General features: G+C 39.2%; 1 long non-coding RNA gene across 6 annotated transcripts in view; it reads right to left on the reverse strand.

The window, feature by feature from the left end:
• Positions 1-846: 846 nt before the first annotated feature.
• Positions 847-8,920, reverse strand: part of LOC111091893 — a 34,018-nt gene continuing 25,944 nt past the window's right edge. For 5 of the 6 annotated variants that reach the window (XR_005376785.1, XR_005376783.1, XR_005376784.1 and 2 more), the window contains 2 exons: positions 2,894-2,952; positions 847-2,508 (listed from right to left, as the gene is read on the reverse strand). This is a non-coding gene — a long non-coding RNA (uncharacterized LOC111091893). Of the gene's footprint in view, positions 2,509-2,893; positions 2,953-3,791; positions 3,945-8,920 lie in introns of all 6 variants that reach the window. The other variant, XR_005376786.1, reaches the window with a different exon arrangement.

An 8,920-nucleotide genomic window follows, 5' to 3' on the forward strand; every position in this document is an offset into this window, starting at 1 on the left:
CCCCTGGGGATTCCTTGTCCTGGATTCTGTGTTGCTCTGGCTTTAAAATTAGAAAGGCATAAGGCCAAACCCAGCTCTACCCAACTAAGAAATAGAATATCATTAGTCCCCAGCTATGAAATTGGGATAATAATGTCTACATTGCTAGTCTTAAGGATTTAAGTTTATCCACAAAATCCCAGAACACGCAGGCTCTCAGTAAAAAAAAGAAAAAGAAATTTTTACTTAAAAATAAAAACAGGGGCAGCCCAGGTGGCTTAGCGGTTTAGCGCCGCCTTCAGCCCAGGGCGTGATCCTGGAGACCCGGGATCGAGTCCCATATCGGGCTCCCTGCATGGAGCCTGCTTCTCCCTCTGCCTGTATCTCTGCCTCTCTCTTGCTCTTTCTCTGTCTCTCATGAATAAATAAATAAAATTTAAAAAAAATAAAAATAAAAACAAAAATATTTTTGTTTTCTTCTTAAGATGAAATTTACCTTTTTATTAATTAATAAATATAAAGTAGAAACCTCAACTCACCTGACCTTATTATATATGTATATATTTAGGGATGTGTCTCTATATATATTTATATATATATTTATATGTATATATGTAGAGATAAACATTATATATATAATATATATTATACACACACACATACACACACACACAATTATGATTGATTGGATCTCTATCATCTACTTATAGTTATGACCTCCTGATTCTTTATGTTACAGAGTCAAAGAAGAGTCAACAGCAGACTGGCGGTTGGATAACTCAACACCAATCCCAATCCTCTCTTCCAATACCAGTCTCCAGTACAGAGGTGGTATAATCTGAATATTTGTGTGTGTGTGTGTGTGTGTGTGTTATGAACACTTTATGTTAAAGTATGAACAGATACCATATCTACAAAATTTAAGCTTCTGTTCCAATAAACACTCTGTTTTGTTAAAGCTAGAGACATACGGAATGTCATGATCTGAATATTTTTTAACTGTAGAGGGCCACATGACATAGTTCTGGCCAAAAGGATGTAAGCAAGAGCCTCTTGAAGGCTATTGGGAAGGACTGTGATTTTAACTGAAAGAATAGATACTATTTGCACTGCCCCTTCCTTCTTCTACCTTGTTTTAGGTGCAAAGGGGATGCCTGGGGCTGTGGCAAACATCTTGCGTCCATGAGGGGAACCCTTTGCAACCTAAGGGGAAAAGGCCATCACACAGAAAGATGGAAACGAGGTCCACAATTGGTTGAGTTGAACTGATTATTATAAGAGCCTACCTCTGATCTTCTTGTCATACCAAAAAAATCAATCGTATCTAATAAGTCCCCTGTAAACTGAGGTTTCTATTCTGTATTCTGAAAATACTCCTAATTGATAGGAGCATAACTCTGAGAGATAGTTCCACAGGAGATGAAGTCTGTTACTACTAAAGTGTGTTAGTTCCATTTATATCTGGAGGTAAAGAAAAGATATCTAGTTTCATTTAAGAGATTTTTAAATTTGTTGTCACTTTTGTCAGTACTTGCCAACACATTCTATCTCATTTAATCCTCAGTCCAACTGGGAGTTCAGAAAGGAAATGGAGACCTTGCCTGAAGAGAAGGTTATTGAACTAGGACACCATACTTACTCTAGTACATTTATTGCCAGGAAAGGCTCACATGGGAACAGAGAAGGGGCCAAGGCTGGTTATGTTCAAGACAAGGTATCAAGCCAAATATCTTGTCTTGAACGTAACAGAGAAGTCAGAGAAGTAGGAGGATAAGCAGGAAAACCCATTGTCCTGGAGCCTCTAAGGGAACCATAAGGTGGCCATGAGGACATTGGTGATCTCAGAGAGAAGTTGCAGAGGGCCACAGGAGTGTCCAGATGCCCAGAATTGGGTGTATGTGCTGAGTGAGGACTTTGATTCCCCATTCTGGGGCCCTTCCCTTCCTCACTTTAACAAAAGCTGGATTTGATGCTCTTCAGGCAGTTTGATTTTTACATTCTATGAGTTCATGTTCCCCTGGACACAGAAAGTGGAGATCTGTGCTTCTAGATGCCTGTTGATGAGGAAGAACAGAGCATGAGAAAGGGAAGGAGGAATGAAAGGAGACATGCAGGAAGGAAGGGGTACAGGAATGGAAGAAAGAGTATGGCATTTTCTGTTTTGTACAGCAAGAAGAAACATAATGGAAATGTGGGAGCAGAACTCCTGATGAGGCAGGGGGAGGAAAACTGAGGTATTATCATTTCCTGGTCAGAAAAATCAGGAGGTTCATGTTTCTACTCCTTGCTCAGCAGTCACTGCATGCTGTTTAGGGCATCTTGTGGTGGTCTGCTCTTTGGCTTCTGTATTCTTATTTGAGTTGGCTCTTACTTGTTTCGAGCTACAGTGTCAAACCTACACTCCTTAACTCCCCCTCAGCCTCCAGGATGGAACCTTGTATACCATGAGCTGTCATCATGTTTACTGATTTCATTCGAGGAAAGTAGATTTTGGTTGAAGTTTCTGACTGCTGCTTGTTAAGTTGACAGCTGCACAAGAAGTAAATGTCAATAGTTGGCATACCCATGACATCCAAATATACATGACATCCAAATATACACCTCAAGCCCACTTTACCCCATATCTGCCCACATATCCAGTTGTCCCTCTGTCCCCAGCACCTCTAGTTTTATGGCTCAAATACCTCACATACGACAAATCAAGGGCCAAGCTTGTGGTCTCCCTATCCTCCCCACAAACCTTCTTCCACCCCCCCAAATGGCACCAACACTTCCTCTGGACACGACTCTTGCCCTTACATCCCATCCTATTGCCAAAGCCCATTAACACAACCTAAATATCACTTCCCTCCATCTCTATTCCAAACTTTTGCTCACCTACTGACTTTCCCAACCAGACCACTCTAATACTTACTTCTCATTGATGCTTACTCCCCACCATTTTTTCTGTATTTGGAAGCCCAAGGTGATTTTCTAAACAAAGAAATAAAAATTGAAACATATCTCTCCTTTGCTTAAAATCCTCCCATGACCTGTTATTACCTTCCAAATAAAAAAACTGTGGCTATGGCCTTAAGGATCTTTTTGGCGCTGGGTCACTGCTTCAGCCTCAACTCATTCCTTTCTGAGCTGTGCTTTTCAAGAAACAGACACTGTGTTCGCATGAAGTTCCTCAAACACTCCCTGTGTAATCTTTCCTCAGGGTCTTCATTTCTGTCTAGAGCACTCTCCTTCATCCTTATGAGTTCCTACTTGAACTTCACGTTTCAGTTCAAAGTTACCTTCTTAGGGTCGCTTTCCCTGTCCTTACACAGCTCGGGTGAAGAACACTGCTTATATTCTCCCATGGAAGAACACTGCTTTTCCTTTGCAGCACTTATCTCAGTTATAATTGAGTATTGGTACACTTTTAGTTGATGTCCATCTTCACTGAAAACCTCATGAGCACAGGGACTTGGTCTTTTTTGGCTCCCAATTGAATCCTAGTAGTATCTAAAACACTGTGTGGCATAGAGTAGGTGCTTAATAAACACAATTTGAAAACTGAAGAGATGACTAGATGGATGGACTAATAATGATCAATAATCAAAACCTTCTCTTTTTTTCTGTTGAAGGAAAACGCAATCCCATTTTACATTCCCACCAACACCTATAATGTATGAAGTTTCCAATTTCTCTACATCCTGCCAATACTTGCTACTTTATCTCCATCCTAATGGATATGAAGTGGCATTTTACTATGACTTTCATTTGCATTTCTCTGATGACTAATGATAAGCATCTTCTTATGTGTTTATTGGCCGTTTGTATACCTTCTTTGAAGGAATGTCCATTCAAATCCTTTGCTTGTTTTTAAATTGGGTTATCATTTTATTGTTGAATTGTAGCAATCTGAGCCCTTATCAGATACATGATTTGCAAATATTTTACAGAAACCTTTATCTTTGTTCTCTGCTGAAACTCCCCTAAAATGACAGCAAAGAAATAAAATTAGATTCATTTTAGACAGAGAAAACAAGAAGTAAAAAGCTGTAGACAAGGGATTTCTAAAAATCTTTGGGAGCAAACAGCATTTGGAAGCATCGTCTCTGACTTTGCACATCGAGGCAGGCATAGTCCAAGTACTGAGAAGAAATGAGTTCACTTTGCAGAATTCAGAAAAAGCTCAGGGTCCTAAGACACCAAACTACAGAAGTTGGAGGGCAAATAGGGGTAAAACACTAGCTTTGTCTATATATGAAGTGGATAGACCCTCGGTCTCACCCACTATCACCCACAGGAGATGAGAAATTTGTATCTTTTCAGATACTTCAGATTCAGTGGCATGAGCACAGGGGAGGTGACAGAGAGATATGGGGCTTACAATGGCAGGCAAAATGCAAGTCTGCATTCTGAACATGTCCCTTTGTTGTTGTCTTATCTTGTCCCCAAATGTGGGCATGTAGGTACCCCTACTACAGGCAGAAGATTGAAAGATTCTTCTCTAAAGAATCTGTAGACTTTGAAGGAAAGCCTGAAGATCTTGTCATTGGGGGCAAGACCAGGCCTGAATGCAACGCAATAGCCCTTGCACACTGACCAATCTACAAGCCCTGCCTACGCTCAAAGTAGAGAAAGGCACCCTGGATCCTGTCTCCCACCACATGAATGTACCTATTCACTAAATTAATCCTCTTAAAAAGAAAAGAAAGCATAGTTCAGCCAAAAAAAAAAAAAAAAAAAAAAAGACAATACCATGGAAAAGAAGCAATGGAGAGAATATGAAAACAACCTAGAAACTTTAAAATGTAATTAAAATTATAAAAAATTAAAAACTGGAAGATAAAGTATAGGAATTCTTCCAAAGAATAGAATAAAAAGTTAAAAATATGAATGATAGGGCAGAGAAAATTTTAAAAATTACATAAATGGTCCAGAATTCTAGAAAGAGAAATGAAAGAACGGAATGTTAAAGAAACATTCCAAGAAAAAATTTCCAGAACCTGGAAGGGCACATTAGTTATCCAGTTCAGGAAACGGGAAAAAGATCCACATCAAGGAACCCCAGGAATAAAGAAAAATTCTGAAAGCTTCCAAGAACAAGAAAAATAGATCCTACACAAAAGACTGGGCTGCATAATGACACTGATCGTCCCAATAGCATAATGGAAGCAATGAATTTAAAAGAATGAGAAGGAATAATTTTGAGTCAAAGAATCTGTATTTCCAAGCTATCAGTCAAATTTGAAAGCAAAAATTTTTAGATGAGTACAGCCCTAAGAAATTTGTTTCTCAAGCAACCAGTATCAGGAAGCTGCTGGAGGGTGTGCTTAAGCAAAGAAGGGAGGAAGCAGAAAGGAAAGGAAAGAGGAAAACTTTAGATTCATTGAACCAGGGAAACAACACAGAAGGATCATGACAGGAAACCCAGAATGTAGTCTACACCCAGTTAAGAATAAAAAAGAAGGGTAGAGAGCTGTGGAAGAGAGGTCTTTAGGAAATCAAGAGAACTAATAAAGCGCCTGATATACTTGGTCATTAGAAAATATTATTTGTACATACTTGACAGATCCATTGGAAGATATGGGGAAAAGTAGTAAATGGAAAAGGTTGAGGCAGTGGTTAACTGCAGGAAAAACAAAACATTTTACTAGAGATGGAAAGATGAAAGAGCTATCCTGCTTTAGCAGTGACCAATATTTACATACTTGTAATAACATAAACATTGGCAACTATTTTAATTCCCAAAATAGCATATTAGGAGAATGGGTGAAATGGGAAGGGAATGTGAGGATCTGTAAGAGTGCTAAGTCATTATCTAAACTAATAGGAATCAATAAATCATTCCCAACACTGGTAAATCAAGAAACTGCAGCATAGCATGTTATTTTAAAACAGGGGGGTTAGTACTGGGACAAACAACTGAACTAAGTGGTTGCCTCTGGAGAGTGGACCTGTGGATTGGTAATGAGGAGGGAAGAAACCAGTGCTTTTTATTGCCATGCTTGCAGTATTATTTCACTTTAAAAAATTGAAAATCAATTACAAAACCGTAAGGAGGCTCCTTTTAAAGTGTGTGCTGTCAAACCAAGAAGCAGAAGTTTCTACTCCACATACCTTCCAGAAAAGAGGCAGTAGTCATTCTCAAAGTCCCATAGGATTTTATCAACCTGGAGTTCAGTAAGTTCTCACATCACCCTCTCCCCCAATGCACACTTCCTGCATTTATGAAAACCTTTATGCTTTAGAGAAAAAAAGGGAAAACAAGTGTACAGAATTCCAAAGAACTTAACTGGAAGAATCATAGCCCAAAGCACATATTTATTTGTATCACAAACTCTCAGATTTGGTTGGAAAAACTTAAAATCATTAGTGTCTGCATTAGTGTCAAATGTGTTATCCACAGTGTTTTCCAGTGGAGCAGCACATGTTTTAGAAATAAGTGGGAGACCAAAAGGAAGGAGCCAGAAAGCCAGAAAGGAAGTGTGACTCAGACATTTGCTTTTAACTTTAATTAGTAAACCCTGCCAATTTACTTCTCAGAAGGGAAAGCTTATCTCATACCCTCTTTCTTCTAAAGAGATTTCAAGTTAGTCTCACCCAAGAAGTGAGCCACTTCATTGCCATTACACATCTGATGAGACCTGCTCACTTGGTACTAGTTAACATCCAAGCTGCACACCAGTCAGCAAAAATATATTGAACAGTGACTGTCTTTCTTTATCCTCACACCCTTTCATAGGACTCCCTAATGCTAGTGGATTTCTCAAAACTAATCCAAGTCCCAGAAGGTTTGTAAAAGAAATGATGGTGTGTATTGGCTCAGAAACAGCATTGCAAAGTGTTTTCCAGTTGGTAGACTTGCAGAGAAGATGCAAAGGGGGTGGCATGCATAGAAGTGCAGACCGAATTTGAATCAATAAATATTTATTGAGTGCCGACTATATGCCATTCTGTTTGGATGTAGATATGACTAAGCCGAGGAACTGGCCCTCAGTTACCCCAATATTGGAACATAACTCTTGTTCCAGGCCCCTCCTTTCCATCCCACAGGACTGGGGGGCGTCCCACGCTGCCCTTTGGGCAGAGGGAAAAAGGAAGGGACTCTAACTTGGGGTCTCTTCTGCCAGTCTGAGGGAAATGGGATAAGGGTCACCAGAAGTCGATACAGTGTTTATGTGTTGGGGGCAAGGGAGGTTACCCTTTCGAAAATAGGCTTTGTTAGTTTTCTGTATCCTAAATGTAAAGTGACTTCTGGTGGTGTTTTAACAATGCCTTTAGAAGGAATTCCAGTCTAAGTCTCCCAAATCATATAAACTGAGGGGATTTATTAGCTAACTTACCTTGTTTGGGAGACCAGGCCTCCTGAGTGTTCCAAAGGGGTGCTCCCCTTTCCCATTCTCACTGCTCAAGCCTCCTCAACGTCCACATTTTCCTCTGTAAGGGCTTCCTCTCCCTTTCTCTGAGGACATGCCATCCCTCCCCAATCAATAAAAAAATTCCAGTGGTGGCTTCCCGCTATCCTTGAACATACTTCATTTGGATATCAATGATGGATTTTTTTTTCTGTCCAGGCTTTTTCTGGGTCTTAGGGAGGAAGGAGTGGGTAACTATGGTTGCAACCTGGTCATAGCTATTCAGACCCTTTATGGCCTGTGGACCCTTATGCATCCAACATTTGCCACAGTAAGGTTTTGTTCCTATCTCAAAGGCAAAGGGCATTTAAAACATAGGAGAGATGGGAAATTCCCCAAGTAGACTTTCACCTTCCGAGAAAGTATCAGTATCTAGAATGAAGTATCAGTTTCTAGAATGTTAAAATACAAACACCCTGAGTCTGGTAACCTGAGCTATTATGGTATATCACTCATGGTCCCATCAAGAATGTAAAAACTATCTAGGTATTTAAAAAAGAGAGAACTTAGTACAGAAAATTGACACACCAAAGGAAATCATCAACAAAATGAAAAGGCAACCTACTGATTGGAGAGAATATTTACAAATCATATATTTGATAATGAGTTTATCACCAAAATTTATAAAGAACTCATACAATAGCAAAAAAAAAATCCAATTAAAAAAAATGGGCAGAGAATCTGAATAGACTCATTTTCTAAGGAAGACATAGATGGCCAACAGGTACATGAAAAGGTGCTCAGCATCACTAACTATCAAGGAAATGCAAAGCAAAACCACAATATGAAATATCATTTCATACCTGTTAGAATGGCTATTATAAAAAAGACAAGAAATAAGTATTATGCGGATGTGGAGAAAAGGAACCCTTGTACACTATTAATATGACTGTAAATTGGTGCAGCTATGATGGAAAACAGTATGGAGGTTCCTCAAAAAATTAAAAATAGAAATATCATATAATCCAGCAATTCCATTTTGTAGATATTTATCCAAAGAAAATGAAAACTGTAATTTGACAAGCTATCTGTATCCATGTATTCATGATAGCATTATTTATAATAGCCAAGATATGGAAACATCCTAAGTGTATATCAATGGATGAATGGATAAAGAAGATAGAAATGGGATACTATTTAGCCATTAAAAAAGAATGAAATCGGGACACCTGGGTGGCTCAGTGGTTAAGCATCTGCCTTTGGCTCAGGGCATGATCCCAGAGTTCTGAGATCAAGTTCTGCATTGGAACTGCAGGAGCCTGCTTCTCCTTCTCCTATGTCTCTGCCTCTCTCTCTCTCTGTGTGTGTGCGTGTGTGTGTGTGTGTCTCTCATGGAAAAATAAATCTTTTTTTTAAAAGAATAAAATCTTGCTGTTGAAGACCACATACATGGGGAATATGCTAAGTGACATAAGTCAGACAGAGAAAGACAAATACCATATGATCTTATTTATATGTGGAATATAAAACAACAACAAAAATCAAAACATAGATATAGAGAACATATTGGTGGTTGCCAGAGGTGGGGAGGTAGTGGGGAGGGTAGG

The sequence above is a fragment of the Canis lupus genome, chromosome 23, assembly GCF_011100685.1.
Source record: "Canis lupus familiaris isolate Mischka breed German Shepherd chromosome 23, alternate assembly UU_Cfam_GSD_1.0, whole genome shotgun sequence".
NCBI classification, from domain to species: domain Eukaryota; kingdom Metazoa; phylum Chordata; class Mammalia; order Carnivora; family Canidae; genus Canis; species Canis lupus.